Here is a 23,004-nt window from a genome sequence, read left to right on the forward strand (position 1 = left end):
GAGAAATTAAAAAAAAAATTAAAAATGGCCTTTTTGAGAAAACTATTTTCAAACTTCGGCGTTTCTGGTAAAACACTTACGTTTCAGCCCAATTATCGAGCAAAACGGAGTGCGATAAAACGACGGAAATTATTTTAATAGAGAGCGAAAATATCAAAGTTAATATGTGCCGATTTTTATTATCCTCACTATAACTTGTTTCCAGTAGTAAATTCCTAAAATACAGGTATTTTGTGCGATTTGCCATGTTTGCGATTTTTTTGTTCGAAAGTGCTTCGACAAGCAAGGGAAATATTAAACTCATGAGATTGTGACTAGGTCCTGCTGCTAAAGGTGCTCGTCAACAAAAGAATACGTCGGGATGGCTGGAACAGTTTGAATTGTATGAAGACAATCAGCACAGCACCAGTTCAACTTTTGGGCAGTGGATGATTCAGCCTTCCTTTGCACTTGAGGATTCGAATTTTAAAAAATTCTGCATTTCATGTACCAAACCATGACATTAATGTAAATGATGCTGTAGTTGTAGTGTCCGAATTAATTTCGGCTACCTGAGGTTTTAGCATGCCCGTAAACCAAAGTGGATGCACGTCTCTGCATTTCACTCCCATAGGAAACAAGCAGTCGTGGTCCACAACCAAAACCCTGTTTTCATGCTTGGTAGTGCAAGGATCAAAGCCATTACAGCGGGTCATTTTGCCCGTGGTCGATATAGTCGTTCAGGATGTACAAATTAGTACAACACGAATCTATTTATCTATGTATAAGCTACGGACAGTCCTTCTCCATTTATTGTTTAGGTGGAAGAGGATCCTCACAATGCCTAGTATATCCAACACCAAACTTTACGATCTGTGTAATGTTATCCTATTGCCTATCTGTCCTCTTCAACAGTCGACCTCTCCGTATGTACTGTATACGTTTTAACATTTTTTGCACATAGTGTTTGCTGCCATAGGTTTCTTCATAATGTAATTGTACGTACACTCTGCAAATACGTATGCAGTTTTTCTGATATTACTGATGAAATTATATGTTGAATTTGGATGGTAACTATACCATGAATTTACTTGTCTTTTGATGAATCTGTACCATGGTTCAGGCAAAAGAGGGCTGCTGGTGTGCTCTAATCTTGAAGGTTGAAGTAACAATATGCTGATTACCATTACAACTATATTCAGATAACTTGTGAAAGCTACATGGGAACGTATTGAGCATCCTGTAAACCGTGCTAGGTAAATGTTCTTAGGTTATCTTATTGTTGTCCATGTTTTATGCACCTGAAACATAATTTGTAGTGGCACATTATAAGCTGTGATTCTGCGCATTTGTGCTGAGAAACATTGCAGTTGAGGCCAGCAGCTCGATGTAGATGAATGGCACTGCATCATCACGTCACAAACATAATCCATAGTCCTTGCCCAGTAGTTTACCGAACTTTTTTCAAGCAGAATGAGAGACTGCTGAATGGGAAGCCGGCAGATGTGCACAATTTGAAACCTCTTTGAGGAGTCTTTCCGGGAGCACCAATAGGGCCTTGACATGCCAACAGCAGCATTGTTTGAACCGAGGAGCTTAGTAGCTGAGAATTGCTTTATTTATGTATCCTCGAGAATTTGTCTGAGCTGCGCCAATTTTTCAGCCCACGACACCTAACATTGCGGGCTATGTAATTTTTGTCATCTTGCAGACATGTACCAAATTGTGGTGCAGTGCAATTTTCCTAGGCATCCCATTGTTAGGGACTGTTTTCTTATATATCGCCGTGGGCTGCCACCCATGAAGATGTATAAAAATTGCTTGTGAGTGGGCAGAAGCAGAAACTATGCATCAAACTGTTCCAAGAGGGTTCGAGAAACGCCGAGTTGGCACATAACAGTGGTGAGAGATTTATCTTGTAAGTTACTGCCTTTAAATCTCATGTGTTCAATGCTAAGTGGATCAGCATTGCTGTTTTATAGCAGTTCATCCGATTACCTACACAATTATGTATGTATGTATGTATGTATGTATGTATGTATGTATGTATGTATGTATGTATGTATGTATGTATGTATGTATGTATGTATGTATGTATGTATGTATGTATGTATGTATGTATGTATGTACGTATGTATGTATGTATGTATTTTTTAAACGAAAACTTGTTTTAATTCGAAAGTGTTTTATGCCAGGGTCCACCAAGACTTTCATGACGTATTTCCGTCACGGAAATACGTCAGCAAAATAACGCCATCAGATGGCAAAGAAAAAAAAACTAAAAAGTTCCGTTGACAGAAGTCGAACCCACGATTTCTAGGTCCGCGACAATCGCTGGCGGGCGTGTAGCACACTGAGCTACCGCCAAACACATAACGGAGGCCGCATGAACGCGCCTTTTATCTTTCACACTTTCCTCTCATAGTGCTCTTGGTTGGATGGATGGATGCTATTATCGTCGCCTTTATAACGGGGCGGTGACATGTGTGTGACAAGGGTCGAAAAAAAAGCTTCATTGCCTCCACGACTAGCTCCTGGAACGCGCCGTTGCTACGACCATCCCATTCGACGCATTTTAAATTTGGAGAAGTGTAATGTCGTCATCGCTTTAACACTCCGCGAGGTGGCGGCTTTTGCCCAAGCCTCGCTCATATCATCCATCCATATCGAAAAATAGCTCTACAACGCTCGCCTAGCTGTCGCACCGCGTTCCGCACTCGCCCTGTGAGAATTAACGGCCAGGGAAGAGAGAAGACACGACGCTCGTCGCGTTTCTCTTTGCGTTTCACGATGCTTTGAAGGAGTGCATATCGAGTATCAGTGTTTACTATGTGCTTGTTGATGCCATCTTTGCGCCGAATTGACCATATGCAGTATTCAGGTATATCTTGACAACTTCAGCTACCGCAAGGGTTAAATTATGATCATGGGCGTGAGACGGAGTTGTGCCACTAGGCGTCAACGTGGGTGCGTCCACCATCAAGCGGTTCTATATCTGCCAAACAACAATAGAAATTGTACAAGCTCTCATATGCCAGTGCACTATAAACAATCAACTACTTCTGTGACGAACACGCTTCACTTTCGTGTTATACCGATTCCTGTGACGGAGGGATCAGTCATCCTTTTCTTTTTGTTTAGTGTAAATTTTATAAGGGATTGGTGATTTTCTTTCTCGTTCTCCTTTTGTGTCCCGTTCTTATTTCTCAAGTACGTTTTCTACTGCGCAAAAATGAATGTAACCTTACACAAAATGTGTGCAGTCAAAGGAGGTGTTATATTTTACAACGTGCAGTCGTGAGCATGAAGTTGGCAACTATGGAACTAACCAGCAAAAACAAGTTTATAGCACAGCTCCTCTATGTAACATTGCTTCTACACATTGCGTTTGTCGAATATATACACTCGACTAGTCGATTTCAATCATCATATCCAAGCTTTTGCCCGTGGCTGTACATACCTGTGCTTATATGCGTGGTATTTCTGCATGTTGTCATACGTGTTGCCAATGACTATTAAGGGCACAGACCTAGTCAAGCTGAATACGTGGATTTTTGTCTGTGCACCTGTCATATGTACTGTAACTGCTGTTGATAAAAAATAAACTCGGGCTTAAAATTGCCGTGTACTAACCAAGGAAACAGTAGCCATCTTTCACGCAAATAAATTTGCCGTAATCTTTTACCAGGCCTACTGTTTCGCTTGGGACGATCGGGGACCCTCTCCTCAGAATTCGATAGTCGGCTGGAGTTCTTTACAACCATTGACAGCACCGTGGCATAACACGGAGCTGCGCAACGCGACTCGGAGAGCGAAGACAAAAGCACAGCATTGTGTTTGTGTGTTCTCTCTCTTGTCCCTGCCGTTTTGCGCTGCTAACTAGCACGGAAACGTGTCCCGACAAAGGTAGTGCAGTAATGTTGGCTGCAAGCAATTAGGTCGCCGCGTGTCTCTTGATTTTCTTGCAAACATCGTGATGTCTGAACGGTGGTCTAATAGCCAGAGATGTCAAAAGTAATTGCCCAGGTATGATCATTGGGTTTCTGGACTGGGTGCTCTTGCGTTAGTAGTGGTTAGAGGAAAAAAGAAAGACTATTATTTCTGTAATCCCTGAGGGAGCACGGCGCAGCGTTGTTGGCTGGAAAGGTGAGTGAAAGAAGGGAGCGGAAAGGCCACCTTCTCAAGAATAGAGCGCCCGCATCACATAGCCTCAGGCCATGCTACCTCTTTTCCCATAAAAAAAAGCAAAAAAAAGCCCAAATAGCTGCGAATCGAACTCAGCACCTCCCGCATTGTAGTCAGTCGCTGCAACTACTCGACCACCGCTGTAGTGCTCGCGAGGAGGCTGGTCACTGTAGTACTCACGTCAGTGTTTATATCCTGTTTCCCTCGAAATAGGCCTAATGCAAAATGTATGGTGAAACGTGATGGAAAGAAAGAAAAAAAGAAGAAACACTCGGAGTCTCTAATGCATTCGCCTAAGGTGACTCGAAGGCGAAAGCCATCAAGAGTGGCCACATTATCGTGCGCTTTATATCGATGCGCGACATTCACTAATCAACTGTCGCTAATTAACTGTCACTAATGTCACTTTCACTAATTAAATGAATAATCAATTTGCTTTGATTATCATCATACGAATAAACTAGCATAGTCATACTTTCGCTCGCTTTTGGTCGCGGGATCGAATCCCGGCCGCGGCGGCCGCATTTTCGATGGAGGCGAAAATGCTTGAGGCCCGTGTACTTAGATTTAGGTGCACGTTAAAGAATCCAAGGAGGTAGAAATTTCCGGAGCCCTCCACTACGGCGTCTCTCATAATCATATCTTGGTTTTGGGACGTTAAACCCCAACAATTGTTGTTATTTCGCTCGCTATTTTGTGGCTTTCGCTCCCATAGACGTCAGTAATTAACGCAAACGCGTCTTTTTTATGCTTTTCAAGCATCTGGTGCAGCTCCGCGGAAGCTTTCCATGACGTCTACTGCGCTAAGGGATCGTCTTCTTTATCTTGTCCTTTATTGTTTCGTTTTCGCTCTTTCGCAAGGACGATGTGAGAGTCATGCGAACGCCGCCTTCTTTTCTTTTTATCGCGCGAGCGCGCAGCACGCGTGCCTCGATCCACGAGGCGCGTGTGATCATGTAACTTCAGGCCGAGATACGTGAGCGGAGCTGTTTTAATTGTTTGCTCACGCAAACGCCGCAAAGAAGAAGTGACTGCGCCGTGTTTTCTGAAAAGTATTAGCACTTGGAAACCCCCCGACAAATCTTCCTCGTTTTACATATTGACATATCCAAGCGTATGACTATTCTCTCATTCTCGGCCCCATCAAAATGCTGTGGTGAATTGAACCTGCGACATTACGCTCATGATGCCTTTCTTACTGCTGCTTTATATTGCTTAACAGTTTCTCCGTAGGCTCAAAAGTCGATCCTATGTCTTGTATTAAGATCTTTGTAAGAAATGCAACCTTTTACGTCTAGCTACAGAAACACCCTAATGGAAACCGCTCCTCGAACATGCCTAACAAGCAGAGTGGCGCCGCCGCTTCATGTAACTCAACTGGAGGGGTCACTTATTCGAACCTGCAATGTGTGAACTTTCATAGATGCGGTGCATCTGGAGTGTTGTTCGCCAGCACTTGGCGAGATTGCGCATGGATTATTGCTGAACGCCACCGAGCAACTAGATTTTTTGTTTTTAGCTATGGCCGTTGATGAAATGCGAACGCGTGGCTTTGCGCAGGCCCCGCACACGTCTGCTGCAACGCGGCGGCGCTTAAGCGCTGTAGCAGACACCCGGAACTGGAAGCTGAGATGCAGCGGGAAGGCATTGGCTATCATGGCACTCTCTCGATGCTAGATGCTTTGCGTGATGCCTTGCTACCATTAGCGCGCACTTCTTTCTTTCCTTGTCCTTTCATCGGCTTTCGTGTTGCCTCCTTGCCCTCAGAAGTGGCGAGTAAGTTAACTTCGCGCCAACGCTATCGTACTCCCTTGAGATACGAGAATCCTTAGCTAAGAATTGCGCAGTCAAGAGAGAGCTTTTGTGAATTCGGCCGCTGTGGTTCTGAAGCACGTGCTATAGTGCAGCACAAATCTTCTTAAAAATTTTTTTTTCAGCAGTGTGAATGATAAGATTTTAGAAGCTGAATCGCTATCAAAGAACAGAAAGCTGGAAACGCCCAGCTAGAAATAGCCCAGGAAGTGCGCTGTAAATAAAGTTGCTCAGAGAAGATACTTCCCGTGTACCCCCTGTTCTCGTTTATAAAGCACGCTGGTATGAGATTTCCTGTGCTTTATTCATTACCTGCCCATAAGTTTCCCTGCTACTGGCAGGCTCTACTCAAGCAGAGAAATGTGCGGAGAAAACGCGTTTTCGCACTACCTTGTAATTTTGCTAAACGTCGAACGTTAGCTTGTTCCGATGAATAATTTTTCTCCTATTCGAACTTCCCTGAATGTTTTACGCAACGATAATTCTCTTCGAGGTGCGACTGCGTATTCGGGCTCTTTTGTGGTCGATATATCAATCAGTCGCAAACTTTTGCTACCTACCGGATGTATAGCCAAGAACTGATGAACAAAATTATGCAAAATTTCTTGATATTTCATATATCTATTTCTGCTTAATCCCGAGCTAAAATGCAGGGCATAAGCTCAGTAAAAATGTGTTTAAGAGCTTGCTGTTCCTAATAGCAAGCACACTTGTTTTATTGTTCGCAAGGGAAAAAAGGTGTCAAAATGTGTGAGGTTTATTTGACCGTAAATACTTGCACGCATTTCCTTCACTCCAGGGAAAGGAATTCTTAGGCACAAAACAGGAACACTGACGAAAGAAAAGAAGCAGACAAGCGCACAGCACACGTTACTACGCTAGCCTACACTGCTCGGTGGCGAGCAGCCACCGGCTGGTGACGCCACGACGGCAGTTTTTAGGCCTTGAAGTCTAGAGGGTGCTGGCGCGCGTCATGAAACACGATCTCTCTCTCCAGGTGTGATTCCGGGGCGCGCTAGTGTTTCAACTGCGTAATTTTGCCAGACTGTAGAGCGCGGCGCCCGGCACCAGTGTCGTAACCAGGGGGGGGGGTCACACCGGGCCCGAGCCCCCGCCGAAATTTTTTTGGCCATGGCATACACAGCACAAAATGACGCTCGACCACATCTGCCTGCCCTGCCCCCACTTCATATCATGGAGGTGCCCCCCCCCCCCCTAAAGAAATTTCTGCCTACGCCCCTGGCCGGCACGTGGCAAGAAGCCCATCTGATCCAAACTGGTTTATGCCAGCTGTCGACCAATAGCAGTAATCAGTTGTGTAATGAATGAAGAGCGCGAGTACGGGACTCTGTATGAAGAGAGGCTGCTTGAGAAAGTTCTCGCTCCTTTCTTTGCGACGCACGGCCGCAAGACCTGTTCCCAGCAGCGTCTGCATTGCGCAGTTTATTTTTCTTCACCAAGCACGAGGGGTGGGTCGGTACCCCTTCAGAAGTTATAGAATCAACTAGCGGCATAAGAAATGCCAAGAGCCGTTATCACCAAAACTAATTTGAACTTTCGCATCCTGATAAGGTGTAGAAGAAAATACAATCATTTGACATGCATTTCGCTTAGAATTCATGTCCAAATTTACAGTGCCGAAACGTTGGCAGATGCAGTTGCTAAAGGGAACTCTACACCACCTTACCCCCAAGACACCCCCGTTACCAGATGATCTCTTTTATTTTTCTGAACCCGTTAGAGAGACAGAGGTTTGCAAAGACGTTTCTTGAGTTATCAAACAGTAGGCCATGCGTTTTAAAGAATATACAGACTCGTCTTGTCGAATATCTCGCGGAATTCATTTCCGCAACATTTCCATTTTTAGTTTATGTCTGCAAACCACAACATCTCCTCCTTTAACGCAAACAGCAAAAGTAATTGTGCTTTATGAAAAGGGAGACAAAAATGGCTTTGGCAACTACAGGCCAGTCAGCACCCTTCGTGTAATTTCTAAATAAACAGATGGATAAGCTTGCGGTACACCACAAATAATTGTTTCAGTGGTGATTGATGGTCATTCAAACATGCATACTGCACTTGATCAGAGAAATACCCAAAAATTCGTTTTAAGGCAACTCTTCGAATGCCTTAAAGCGGTAGCTCGTAAAATAAAATGTCGTGTTTAATAGAATCAAATGCTTTTTTCAAACCTCAGGAAAGCCTGACAACGAATCATTGCTTATCCGTATTAGAAAGTATTCTTTTCTTTAATGCTAAGTTATGCTCAATGAGTAGACTTCCCCTCGTTTACCCGAACTACTCTTTCACAAGAATTTTTCTTCTGTCAAAAACTTACATAGTCAATCTTTTATCAAATAGTCCAGTAGTTTGCTATACAAAAGAAGGACATATATAATTATTCATGTTGTCGTAGAGGCCACCTTTGTGCAGAACAACCACGTGCTCTTGCAATTTTTATACCGTCTGCAAAAACACCTTGATCTAAAGCTACATATTTCATATATTACATATATGCTGTTGTGGCGTGCTGATTAGATACGAATAGGACCAACCTCAAAGCATTGGCAGACACTTCCATTATTGTCATCCCTTTCATCAACGCTGTATTGATGAAATAAATTATTACTATTATTACTAATGTTCTTATGCTGTCAAACATTGCAGTGGTAAACCATAAACAACGTAATTGAATTGTGGCGGATTTTGTTTGCGGGTTACTGTTATAATTGCGGATTTTTTCACATGAAGAAACACTGGCCACTTAGCTCACCGAACTGCTAGTCTGATAAGGGATCCGTTGAGGTTAATGTGAAGCTGTTAATTCGCCTCTCTGCCTTCCAATAAATTCGCTCTATCTATCTGTCTATGTTATGTTAATTCGCTCATAAATAATGCAGTGTGCGAACAGCTTGGTGCTGCACTGCTTCTTGTGAGGGGATTTATGAAAGTAAAAAATAATACTGGTCCCTAGATGGAACCTTATAACCACATTACGGAACATTATGACTACGCAAGCGACAACGTGAGTGTACTGTATTATTGCCTCCTGCTTCTTCAATGAAGGTAGGCCGCATTTGCATACTCTTGGCCTCGTTTCTCAAGGCGACAGTTGAGGCGAGGTGTGAGCGAAATCACTAGCGCGTGTTAGAGACAGCATATGTATCGTCAAATTTCCTGAGGAACCGCGTCTTTCGGAAGCGTTGCACGAGATTGTTCAACGCCTTAAATTTGCTGTTGTTCACTGCGCACAAAAGTGACGTCTTCCCAAGTGCTCAACAGCGACGCAATGCGTGAAACGTTTCGAATGAACCGTCGGCAATACGTGCACAGTCCGTCTGAATATGGACATAGCAGCCGCCACTAGGTGTGCAAGGGTTAAGCGGTGGGAAGAAGAAAGCTTTCAAACAGAACCCAGAGTCCACACGAATGACACATTCGCGCAGCTCCGCATTTCCCCTTCCGCCAGGAAAGAGCGAATGCGAAGAAAAAAAAAAGGCAATATTAACCGGAACAACGGAGTGCTCTTCTCTTCAGTGAGAGAGCAGGAGCAAGCACTGACGTCAGAGCGCCCATCCACGAATCGGGAAGCTGGAAACGGGGTCGGAGCCAGCTTATTTTGTGCCGGCCTCCACGCCAGTGCGGCGTGATGCTGCGCGCTCCACGGGTTCGCATTTTAGTGGGGTAAGCAGCGCCACCAGCCGACCGCGGCTAGAAGAAAAAAAAAAGCGGATGGTGAGGAGAGCCGGGCTGCGCCCTGAAAGCCACCTGGGCCGTTATTTCTTTAAAAGCCGTCGTCTGCTGGCCATCCTACGCTGGATCACTGTTCGGATTGTGGTGGTTGCGGGTTCGTGCAACGACCGTCTGTTGACGATGCGGAGTGAACGGAGCAGCGTTCGATAGCGCGTGCCCGGAGGATGCGGCGGAGGGACGTTTCCATGCGCAACAAGCGGAGCCTGTGCAAAGGTACTTTCTCTCATTGCGCAAACGTCTCCGAGAGCACTGCGCTCCTCCGAGGCGTTTCGCGCGAGCGTAGACTGCAGGGCGTTTCTGCTAAAAAAGAAAACGAGGAGAGTGTAATGGCGAGCGTCCTTGACCCTAGCACCGTCGCATCACTGCACGTGCGACAGGTCGCGGCACGATGCTCGTTCCTTTAAAAGCAGATGTGAACACATCGGGTTGAGAGGGCATCATTGTGGAAACATAAAGAGCAATCTCATGGGAGAAATGGCGCTTCTGCATAAGCTTTGCGAAATGCCCTCTGTGTTACTTGTAGGCTCGTCTACGTAGACACTGTTTTAGTGAACATGTTACGAGCGATCGAAAAGCTTTCTGAATGCGGCCTCTGACCTCCGTGTTCACAGAGCAGTTCGATACCACCGAGAGCGCGCACACATAGCGGCCTCTGCCTAGGTGCTCAGGAAGCGAGGCTTTTCCTGCCGCGCACCGACAACACTGCCCGAGTATCTCCGGCCGGCACCTGTGTGTCAGGTTCACGTGAGCGCGCTCTGTTGGGAACACGCACCTTCTCTAAAAAACTCAAGTTCCCAGCAACCTCCACGTTTTGTTTACAACTTACGCTCGTTGTGCCGAACATTGTTTTACTCTTCGTAATGTCACGAATACAGCAATCCTGTTCTATGAAAAACGAACGTGCATGCCACAAATATTTTGTCCCATGACCTGTCCAGAAAGCGAGGCAGCAAACGGTTGAACAATTTAAGAATGATTTGAAAGACTTGATAAAGTTCTTAACGGTGACTGGTATTTCCAACCCTTCATTTTAAGGGGAACGAGATTGCAGTGTTGAAATATAGTTTTGATTTTTTTCGCAAGATTAGTTAGCCTCTGAGATAATAATGACTGCAATTAACGAAGCCCTGAGTGCACGTAACCAATTCTTGATAAAACGAGTAAATGACATGAAAATGTGCTCGCTAAGAAACAGCGTAGAAATCAAGCAGAGGTGGCGTAAGCTGCACAGCTCAAGCCTATGCGATTACTGAGTATTCTGTTTCTGCTTTTGAAGACGCTCCCTCAGCTGCTGATAAAAAAGCTGACTGCTCGAATTTTATCTCATGCTTTGAAAACGGTGTTCACTAACGAAGTCCGCAAAGCGCACGAAAATGAAATCGGTTTCAGCAGTGCAAGTGACAAAATGGTTTTCGGCAGCCTCCCTCCACAGAAAAATCAACTGCTAAGCAGTGCAAGGTTGAAATTTGGTCTTATTGGTACATTATATAAGATTTTTTTCTTTTCATGGACTATTAAGTATAGCTCAGTAGCTCAAGATATATGTGTCGAGTAACAAATGCGCCATAAAGGCAGTTTACCGACACCGGGGTTTCACATCAGGATATTTGCTTATTACTTTATTTATTTATTTACAAGTACCTTACAGGCTCCACGGGGAGCATTAAGTAAGGGGAGCGTCAACAAAAAAAAAAAAAGGAAATGCAAAAGAAAGCGATACATGAGTCTGAAAAGTGCAACAGTAACGTACTTGCGAGACGGCGAAGCAAATTGAATTACATGGCAAAATAATACTAAGAATAACACTAACTACTAACAGCTCAATAATACGAAAACAATACTCAGAAAAAGTAAAAAATAAGTAAAATAAGTCACGAACTAATAACTAACAGAACAATACTAGGAAAACAATACTCAGAGAGAGAAATGAAAAATAACACTCTTTGTTGCAATAAGATCGGCACGTAAGTGGCGTCAAAAAAAAAAAAAATGTACATCACTTGTGCACTCATAGAAACAAGAAAAGAAACTAGAAAGGATTGTAACCGAAGCAATGCTAAAATTAAGAGAAATGCAACCTACATACCGAGAAACTTCCAGTAAAAAACAAAAGAAACTCGTAGCACAGAGCTTGGTACATTCTTGACACAATGAAAAAAAAAGTGTATAATGTGATGATTGTGAATATTTTTTACGATGAATACTGTAGGGTCAAGAGTTGCCTAAATTTATCCTTATCTGCTTGCGCAACAGTGACGTTTGAAAGCGAATTCCATAAGCGAATGGCTCGTGGCAAAGCCGAGAAATTAAATGCGTGAGTGTTTCCATAGATGCGATTGTAGCTTAATTCGTTGTGAAGACATCGTGATGTGCAGGACGCGCGTACCAATGGCAAGTTTGATGGCTTTTTTTTTGGTAAACATATCTATGCAGCAAGGACAAGAGTGCCATGTCACGTTGATTACTTAGCGTTTGAAGGGAAAGGTTGAGTTTTATCTGCGTTATGCTTGACTGATAGTTGTAATCGCGGGAAATAAATCGACTAGCTCGATTTAGGACAGCTTCTAACATGCGGATTAAGTATTCTTGATAAGGAGACCATATGGGAGACGCCAATTCAAGCTGCGGACGTATAAATGTTAGAAACGCGAGTTTGCGGATGTCAGATGGGCAGTTACGCAAGTTGCGGCGAATTTGGAGAGATTTGGAAGCGTTTGTGCATATGGTTGTGATATGTAAGGTCCAGGAAAGGCTTGGTGGAAGATTAACGCCTAGATATTTGTATACTGATGCCTGAGACACTAGTCTTGTATTTATGTAATACCAAAAGCTATGATTTGAATTTTTACGCGAGAATGTCATTATTTTACATTTAGATGAGTTGAGTCTCAATTGCCAGGCATCACACCAACCGGTAACGTGGTGAAGGTCATGCTGTGGAATGAGGTGATCATCAGAGCTCTCAATGGGTCGGCATAATATACAATCATCGGCAAATACACGCATGCAAGATGAAATTTTACCAGGTAGATCATTGATGTAAATAAGAAAAAGCAAGGGTCGTAGCACACTACTCTGTGGTACACAGGAGGTGGCATATGTAAGGGATGACGTATAATCATTTACGATTGTGAATTGCTGACGGTTTGTTAGAAAGTTTCGGATCCAAGAGAGTGTCAAGCTATTTTTTTTAATTCTTTCTTCTGGCTGCCGCGGTAGCTCAGTGGTTACGGTGCTCGGCTGCTCACGCCAAAGTCACGTGTTCGATCAAGATCTGGGCCGTATTCACAAAACTCACGATCAAATTTTCGCGTAACAGAAATTTGTTGCGTAAGTCGATTCACGAAGCAAAAAAAGAAACGTCGTAAGAGGCCAACGCTATCACATCGGCCGCTGCGATAAAGCGCGCTTCGACTGTCAAGGAACATGTCAGCGATGGTGATGCTATTGCTATATTTGCTGATGTCACCGAAAAAGGCTCGTAAGTGGATTCACGAAGCAAAAATTTGAGCAAGAATAGCGTGCTTAGAAGATAATCCTAAGAGTGGTCCAGACCACTCTTACGCACAATATGGCAGTTTAGAACACGCAAACGCGGTGGCGTATTTGGGTGCCGTGGCTGATTTTGAGCTAGTTCACGGCCACGTAAGGCTGCCTGATGATTGCTGGCATATTTTAATTTATTTCGGCGCTTTGAGATTTGTGTGTTGTTTCCCTTGTGCGCAGTGCACAATATTGACACTCGCAGTCGTCCAATAAGCTTGGAGACGCAGTATTAAAGAAGCCTAGATATTTGTATGGGTGTCAGTGGGGAACAATTATGCATGCAAATGCTTGTGGTTAGTTTAAAACCAAAGTGTTACGTGAATGGTCGGTGAAGTAGAAAGCGGCGAGGTATTTGCTCAGCACTTTTTTCTTATGTTGTTATGTTGCGTCCCACTTCCTTCAATGCGACGTCAAACTTATGATGATGTATGCAGCATTGTTCGAAATTACCACTAAAGAGGTTCAGAGGAGCACATCAACTGCACGCTATTGGAACTAAAACCGAGTGGAACATTTCAGTTAGCCGTATTAAAGCTTATTATGTGATTCCACAACGTGTCTAGTTGGATTGGCTTTAACTGCCCAATAGGCGCGATCTCTGAAATGCAGCTGTCGCTATGCGCTTTGGGCCGATCCAGAGGGGGCTCGTGCACTGCAAATCACAGCATGTAAGAGATGTGCGTGATTAGGCATGAAATCACAAAGAAATCGAGCTTCTCGACCTACAACGTTCGCAAACCGAAACAGAACGCGCTTATACGGCAAGCAGTCAGAGAGATATGGCTCCAGTAATTTGAAATGACGCCGGAAATGCGTGCGCAAGCTCACGATCCTCGAGTACTAAAGCGAACCTTTGCCGAATTCATGCCCCTTTGTCTATAACATCCATTTAACTCGGCGTGAGAGTATCAGTTAAAGTTGGTTTCACCCGCTGATGTGCATTTTGTGCTAAGAAGCGACTGCTTGACCTGGAAATCATCGCGTAGCCAAGGCGAAACCCCCTGCTGCTGCAGGCGCCTGTCGTAGAAGATGACAAATGCTAGCAGACAACGGCGTGGGCGACAGGCGCAGCTTGTGATTGGTTCGGGATCAGTACTCTCGACATTAGGTCATCTTATGACGTTGCCAAAACACTTCTTTCATCGCCCGCGTGTGCGTCATATCTTCCCCCTCGCACATAAGAGGAATTTTTATCTCGCCTTTTATAGATGTCAGACTCTGGAGTTTCGCAAGACGCGTGGCGCCACCTGTCGGAGCAGTAGTGGGTAGTACAAAGACCGACTTCCTCGCACAGTTTGCTGTGGGACCAGGTCGAACTAGCGAGTGCGAAACGATTGAGCTTAATATCGCGGGTGTTTGCGCATTTAACACTCAGAAAGAGAGCTGTGAATTTCTCTCCGCTAGTCGGACGCGCCACCGAACCGCCATGAAGTGCTTGCTGGATCACTCGGCAACTCGTCAGAACGACGGCGAAAACAACAGCAGACGAGACCGCTCCGCACGCTACGAAGAAATGCCGTTATCGACGTTACTGTTGCGTTGTGAATTGCCACGGACGTAAAGTACTATTCGAATAACAACGTTCAGTTTTAGCGATTTACATAGTTGTCGTACGAAGCAGAAAGGCGAGAGCGCTGGATACCGGCCGTTGCGAGCCTGTTGGGTAAGCAGTACCCGCGTTCCCCACAGCCGGTCGCATCAGAAAGTGTGATTATGTGGCTCTGCTGTTGTTTTGCTTAGCCCTGAGGGAGAACTGTGGTAACCTTGACTATTAAGCTCAGCAGAGGCAGTAACCGCGGTGCGTGCCGTGTAACACGGAGTGAGCAGCTAGAGGCAGACTGAAGACTCCTGATACGCACGCCGCAACATCCTATAGTCTGAGTTGGCCGTCACCACACAGCATCGCGCACGTACGTTTTGAAGGCTCCGAGTTCCGGTTCTAACTAGCTAACACGAGCGTCATACTAGTAAATCGCAAAATTTTGAGCGTGACCACCTTCAGGTTTGAATTGCCTGTGGCCTCCGCGCGTAGCTATCTCGGAGGCCACGGTTTTGCCTTTGGTTGTACCCGCGAAAGTGGACACGCACGTGTCCACATTTGCAGTATATACAAACGGAAGACAACCATCAGGAGATCATTTGAGGATGCGTAATAAAGGAGTCCAGTGCACAGGAAACGAGAGATGAAGGGAGAATGCAGCTGAAAAGGCGAAAATCGCCGGGGCCATTCGTCCCTGAGTTTTGTACCACTGATTGTAAGATACATAGCTAAGTAAATGGATTGTGTACGTACTTCATCGCTTTGGCATTACGTATAGACCCGATTTTAACGCATTTAGGCGCTATAGAACGGAGGGATTGCCTCGAACTCGATGTCGTGCGATGCTCGCTTGTACTTGCGAGTTGCAGCGCGCCGGAATAACTAAAACTTCTTTTGCATTGTACCCGTAGTCGCTTTGATGAGCTTCCTACTTTTTTTTTTGAAGCGTGGATTGGCGGAAGAAGCTTTCCAGGTCCTTTATTTTCAGGAAACCGCGCCTCGGCACCAACGAAAGAGAGGGGGTTCTATTGTGGCCTATGCACATTGGCTTGCGAACGGCTCTCTTGTACTATCCAGTTAGCGCCAGAGCTGCGACGAGGGCGCTGGTGGCGGTGTTTTTCGCAGCGCCGCATGGGCAGAGTTTGACGTCCATGAGCTCTCTTAGCGCTTGCCCCTGCTGCGTAGTTCGCGAAAAGAACATGGCGTCGTGGTGTGTGTTGGTGCAGGTTTTTACAAACGTTTTTCGCTTGAGTTCTTTCAGCGTTCGACTGGATGTGTTGTGAATACCGTTGCTTTTTTGGTGCGTACAAGCCGTGTCAAAACCAACGGCAGTGTCTCGGTGTGCGGTGAAGCGTAGCGAAGCCTGTGCCTCGGTGTGTTTATGAAGCGGGGATCGGAGCATGTGTACCGACGGTAACTAGTACCCGAGGAGCCTGCAATGTGTGTTTGAGTGTCGGTAACAGTTCGTTTGCTTCGCTTTCTAGTGTCCCAGTTAGGTGCAGTGCGGCATTTCGAATTGACAGCATTTTGGCACGTTACTTGAGGGATTCCGAGTACGTACGGTGACGCATGAACTATGCTCGATATTGGGCTCTTGCTTCTGTACTGGTTGGCCCGTGCACTTCTATTTTCTTGTGAGCAGTCCAGGAAAATGCAGTGTTCGGGAGTGAAACGATGTACGTTGTGGACCGTGGTGGTGTGTTGACATTTCGAAGACTTGTGAAGAGCTTGCGCTCGTGTGACAGAAAATTAAAAGACAATGTTGGCGACTGTGTTTTGCCTTCGAAGTTGCGATGGTGCTTTACGAGGACTATTAGGATTTGGCGCTGGACTTGGCGTTTTGTTTTTTAACTCGTTACTTCACCTTCTTGTAATAACCGTAATTCGAACGTCATAATGTGCCGAACCGAAGTCGCGCACCGATACATTCTGCTGCAAATGTGGCTGCTTTGGCAGCACGCCTTAATTGTTCTCCGGTGAAAACTTGGAGTTGTATACCTGGCAGCGAGAGCAGGTGAATGTTTTCCCCGGAAAGAACACACTTTTCACCGGTGCCTTGCCTTGGATGAAGTCGTAGACCAGCAACTGCTAACTACAGGTTTTCGAGTCCATCTGTCCTGTCGCTTTGCACGGCACAGGAGCCTTCGCTACAGCGGCTCACGGCGAGGTCTCACGTTTTATTAGAGGACGTACACGTCTTGGTAGCCTTGCCTTTCTACGTCAACGGCAGCTTCTAGTCTATAGGCATCCTTTGCCTGTTCGCCGCAGAGCACATTCGATTCCTGATAAAGCTGACGGCTGCTAATCGTTCTGCCATCGGTGAGTTCAACTTGTGCAACTAATGTCGTTGCTATTCGTGTAGTGCCATAACATTTTGAAGTTTTTCAGCCCAGCAGATGTAATGTTACCGCATGTTAAGTTCAGTATGAAAAATGTAATACTCCCACTATATATATATGGTCAATATACATATATTGCAATATGGGCAAGTACATCAGCAGTTTTTAAGATTTGACATAAGCAGGCTTTCATATGATTATTAAGATGAACCTGTCTGTTTACCACGCTTGATAGTTGAGAGAAAAATATTTGATGCGAATTTATTTTCCTGGAGCCGTGTAGCACTTTTTTTGAAATTCCCTTTATTTTGCAAAATGAGTTGTATAAAAGATTACCGCTGTGGCAGCACTATACTTTACCAGGATATATATATTGCAGTATGTAAAGCTTACATGGGGTTTCAGTTTGTTTCAAAGTGAATATAGCACATTTGATAGTTTTGACTAAGTGATATCTTTGTGTTACTGAGAAATATGTATTAAGAGTGCTTTGAATTATGGTTTTCTGAATATATCCTTTTTGGCCTCTTCACAGATCGCCGACTTTAGTAAGGTCTCGGGATGCATCGATTGCACGCACTGCCAAATCAAGCCTCCTCATCACTTGAAGCACCTCTAGAGAAATAGGAAAGACTTATGCTCCCTAAATGTACAAGTCTTTTGCAGTGGTGGGGGTGTCATCATTCAGCCTACCTCGAAGTGGCCTGGAAGCACGCATGGCAGCTTCACCTGGATGAACTGTGCTCTGCCTGGAAGCTTCGAATGCAGAAAAGTGCGTAATGGCTGGTTGCTAGGTTAGTTTTTTATTAAATGCAGATGATAAAGTAAACTCCAATATGTGCACACGTTCACAACCCAAACATCGTTACTGACAGTGAATACGTGTATTATTCTCACACAACGATGATAATTGGTCACTTAAGGAGAAGCAAACTGCGAGAGAATTGACAATGTCGAAAGTGTAAAGTCTCCAGCTTATGAATTTAACTCCATACATGTGAGACCACAGGTCGGCAAAAAATGTGGATCTCACTCAGACCTACTCATGAAATATATTTTGCGCTTAGGGCTCACTTGAACTCAGACTCACCAAAATATTCCTCAACCGGACTCACTCGGATTCAGACTCATTCAAAATTTTCTCAGCCGGACTCACTCGGACTCCAACTCACCAGGATATTACTCACCCGAACTCACTCAGACACAGACTCACGGCTCGGTCTGAGTCTGAGTGAGTCGACTAGTGAGTGAGTTTGCCGACCTATGTGTGAAACGGAAAAGCTTGTGCTTTTGAAATAGCACAAATAAATTTGTTCCTTATTGAGCTCTTGAGCTTCTGACTCGCTCATGTATCAAGTGCTCTGCATGGAAATAGAAAGTATGCGAAAATCGCCTGGCTGTTCGCAACTTCCAGGGAGAAATAACTGTAGTTCAAGCCTCAGGCCACACAGGAGCAGTAAATGCACATTTTACCTGCCGTAGCTTTTTTTTAATGTTGTGGCAAGTTGTATTTCCGCCGTATATGTTCTCAGCACAATAACATAGTGGTGCGTTTATTTCTACAAATCTTATATGACCTGAATACACGCTTGTTGATCTTTAAAGATGACTCTCGGTATTCCTGAGAGCCATGGCATGCTCACCCTCCTGCTGGCCCAGCTGAGCAGCAGTGCAGTGCAGCCCGCACTCGGGCAAGACAAGTCATAGAGCGCACCTTTGGTGTTCTCTGCAGGACACAGCATATCCGTTCGGCGTGGCATCGACATTAATAATAATAATCGTGAGTGTTTATGGCAGCCCATTGTAAGAGCCCATTAAAATGAATTTGTGGATTATGAGTGTGTTTGTTGCTCACGATTATTTTTCCTTATGAAGTGCGTTTTTAAAAGCTTACTTCTTTAAAAAAATGATTGTGAGCAACACACACCAATAATCCGCAAATAGTTTGTGTTTTCTAGTCTGCAATATTTCTTCTGCACACTATATGATGAGGTGACTATGTCAGATAACTTTAATAGCTGTTGTCTTGTAACAGTGTAACATGAGTAGCATAGTGAAATCATTTTTGGTCGGCTTCTTCCACTTAGTGTAAAGTCGAAATAAAAGTATATATTTTTGGCACATGCCTTACTATTAGGCAGAAGTTTGTCGCCTTCAAAATGAATGTCGTAGTTATATATTTATATCATAAAACATTTTTTCAGTGTCTACATTGTCTGTGTATCGATGTTGAGGCTTTTTTCTTGCTTTTTGTTATTTCTTCATACTTGTCTTCGGCTTCAGAAAATAGGACAGCTAGAGTTGTAAGCACATAATTATCTACTGTACAATTTTACACATAGCACGGTCGTAACAATCATATGTATTTTTCTGTGTTCCAGCACTATCATGGGATTAGGTGCCCCACGGTCATGTACAATGTATCTCGAACAGAACATGCAAGGAAGACAAGAAGAGAGCGACTACCAGTGACTGTGTCCTGCTGTTCAAAGTGCACGTCAGCAGAAAGAATACATTATGATGGCTAGAACAGTTTGAATTGTGAATTGTATGGTGACAATCTACACAGCTGCAGTTTAGTTTTTGAGCAGTGCATCATTCAGCAGTTATTTAGCACTTGAGGATTCAAAATTATTTAAATTCTGCATTTAATGTACCAGGTCATGACATTAACGTAAAGCACGCTTTAGTTGTGTGCAAATCGATTTCGACTACCTGAAGTTTAACATACACGTAAATCAAAGCGCATGCATATCTCTGCATTTCACTCTCATAGAAAACAGTAGGCATGATCGACAACCAAGAGCGTGTTTTCATGCTTGGTAGTGCAAGAATGAAAGCTATTAAAGCAGGTAATTTTGCACTTGGTCAATATAGATGTTCAGGATACACACATTAGTATAGTCCTTCTCCATGGATGATTTAGGTGGATGAGCGTCGTCACTATTCCTAGCGCATGCGACACCTGGCTTTAACACCTGTGTAATGTTATCCCATTGCCTGTCTTTCCTCTTCAACATTCCACCTATCTGTATGTACTGTGTAGCTTAACTTTTTTTTTCATATAGTGTTTGCTGCCATAGCTTTCTTCATAATGTAATTGTATACTCAACAAACAATTTATCATATATGCAGCTTTGCTCATATTACTATTGAAAGTATCTATTGTATTTTGTATGGTAACTATAAAAGCAGTTACTGATGTCTTTTGATGTGTCTGTACCATGGTTTAGCAAAGAGGGGTGCTGGTGTGCTCTATCTTGAAGCTGGCGACTTCGAACAAATTTGAAGGTGGAAGTAACAGTCTACTGATTACCATTACTACTATATTGAGATAACCTGTGAAAGCTCTATGGAAATGTATTTAGCATTATGTAAACTGTGCAAGGTAAATATTCTTAAGTTTTTTATTGTGGCCCGTGTTTGATGAACCTGAAACATAATTACATTGTAGTGACACATTATAAATTGTGATTCTGCACGTTTGTGCTGAGAAACATTGCAGCTGAGGCCAGCAGCAAGATATGCATGCATGGCACTGAAGCATCACGTCACATACATATCCTGCAGTCCTTGCCCAGCAGTGCACTGAAATTTTTGTCCAAGCGGAATGAGAGATAGCTGTATAGGAAGTCGGCACATGTGCACACCTTGAAACTTTTTGAGGAGTGTTTCTGAGAGACGCAATAGGGTCTTGAAATATCAGCAACAGCATTGTTTGCACTGAGGAGCTTAGTAGCAGCAAATTGTTTTATTTATGTATTGTCCAGAATTTGTCTGAGCTGTGCCAATTTTTCAGCCCACATCACCTAACGTGGCTTGTGATAGTGTAATTGTACCGGGCTATGTAAATAAACTTTATGTCATCTTGCAGAGATGCACCAAATCGTGATGCACTGCACTTTTTCTAGGCATCGCATTGTCAGGGGCTCTTGTCTTATATATCGTCGTGGCTGCCATCCATGAAGATGTATAAAAATTGCTTGTGAGCGGGCAGCAGCAGAAACTGTGCATCAAACTCTTGCAAGAGGGTTCGAGAAATGCCTAGTTGGCACATAACAGTGGTGAGAGATTTCTCTCGTAAATTGCTGCCTCTAAACCCCATGTATTCAAGACTCAGTGTATCAGCATTGTTGTTTTATAGCAGTTCATCCTATTAAGTAAAACTCAATGTATGTATGTATGTATGTATGTATGTATGTATGTATGTATGTATGTATGTATGTATGTATGTATGTATGTATGTATGTATGTATGTATGTATGTATGTATGTATGTATGTATGTATGTATGTATGTATCTATGTATGCCTTTCAAATGAAAGGTTTTTTTGTTCAGTGTAACCATTATAAAAGAATTTTGCTGATTCTCTTTGTATTTCTCTTTGTTTCTGTTCCATTTTTATTTCTAAAGTATGTTATCTACTTCACAAAAAAGAATGTAACCTTACACAAAATCTGTGCATTTAAAGAAGGTGTTTCATTTTACAACTTAGAGTCAAGGAGTTGGCAAATATGCAAAGAACCAGCAAAAATGACGTTGTAGCGCAGCTACCTTATGTAACATTGCTTCTACACATTGCGTTTGTCGAATATGTACATGTCAACTATTCGATCTCAACCAGCATCACCAAGCTTTCGCTTGTACATACATATGTGCGTGGTATTTCTTCATACTGCCATACGTGTTGCCAATTATATACTATTAAGGGCACAAACCTAGTCTAGTTGAACATGCGGATTTTCGTCTGCGCACCTGTCATCTGTTCTGTAACTGCTCTTGATAACAAATAAACTCGGGTTTAAAATTTTCGTGTACTTACCAAGAGAAGTGTAGCCCTCTATCACGCAAATCCATTTGCCGTAATCTATTCCCAGGCCTACTGTTTCACCTGGGACGATCGGCGACCCTCTCCTCAAAACTCGATAGCCTGCTGAAGTTCTTTGTAACCATTGACAGAGGCATTGCACAGAGCTTTGCAACACGACAGAGACCGAGCAAGAGAGAAGACACAAACACGTCAATGTGTTTGTGTCTTCTCTCTCTGTCCCTGCCGTTTTGCGCTGCTCCGTGTAATGAATCCCACCAAACTAGCACGGAAACGTGTCCCGACAAAGGTAGCCGCAAGCAGTTAGGTCGCCGCATGTCTCTTGATTTTCTTGAAAACATCGTGATGTCTGACGGGTGCTCGAATAACCAGAGACGTCCAAATGTAAATGCCCAGTTATAATAATACGGTTTCGGGACTAGCCGCTCTTGGGATAGCAATGGTTAGCCAAAAAAAAAAAAGAAACTCCTATTTCTGTAATTCGTGAAGGAGCAAGGCGCAGTGTTTTTGGATCAAAAGGGAAGTGAAAGAAGAGAGCGGAAAGTCCACCTTCTCAAGGAAAGAGTGCCCGCAACCAGGCCCGTAGCCAGGAATTTTTTTCGGGGTGGGTGGCCCACTTGCTGAAAACCTTGGCTTTTTGAAAAAAAACATAATTTTTATTATTTATTTTTGGTAAAAACACATACTTTACCAAAATTTCGGGGAGAAACCGGGCCCCTAGCCCCCCCCCCCCCCTGGCTACGGGCCTGCCCGCAACACATAACCTCAGGCCGAGCTACCTGTATTTCCACACACAAAAAAAATTAAAAAAATCGGCGGGTAATTGGCGACGCTTTGAATCTAACCCAGCACCTCCCTCATTGTAGTCGGACACTGCAACCACTCGGCCACCGCTGCAGTGCTTCAGATGAGAGCCGGCCAGTGAAGAACTTGGCACTGTGTTGTTAAGATATCCTCCTTTTCTCTAAAGAGACCTAATGCAAAACGTCCGGTGATACTCGACCAAAAAAAGGGAAAAAAAA

The 23,004-nt window shown here is 43.9% G+C and overlaps 1 protein-coding gene across 1 annotated transcript in view; it reads left to right on the forward strand.

Annotated features, from left to right (window-relative positions):
- The first annotated feature begins 9,599 nt into the window (after positions 1 to 9,599).
- Positions 9,600 to 23,004, forward strand: part of LOC119390399 (probable G-protein coupled receptor 21) — a 98,592-nt gene continuing 85,187 nt past the window's right edge. Inside the window, exon 1 of the mRNA XM_037658022.2 lies at positions 9,600 to 9,942. The gene's annotated coding sequence lies outside the window, so the exon portion shown is untranslated. The remainder of the gene's footprint in view (positions 9,943 to 23,004) is intronic.

Source organism: Rhipicephalus sanguineus, chromosome 1 (genome assembly GCF_013339695.2).
Source record: "Rhipicephalus sanguineus isolate Rsan-2018 chromosome 1, BIME_Rsan_1.4, whole genome shotgun sequence".
NCBI classification, from domain to species: domain Eukaryota; kingdom Metazoa; phylum Arthropoda; class Arachnida; order Ixodida; family Ixodidae; genus Rhipicephalus; species Rhipicephalus sanguineus.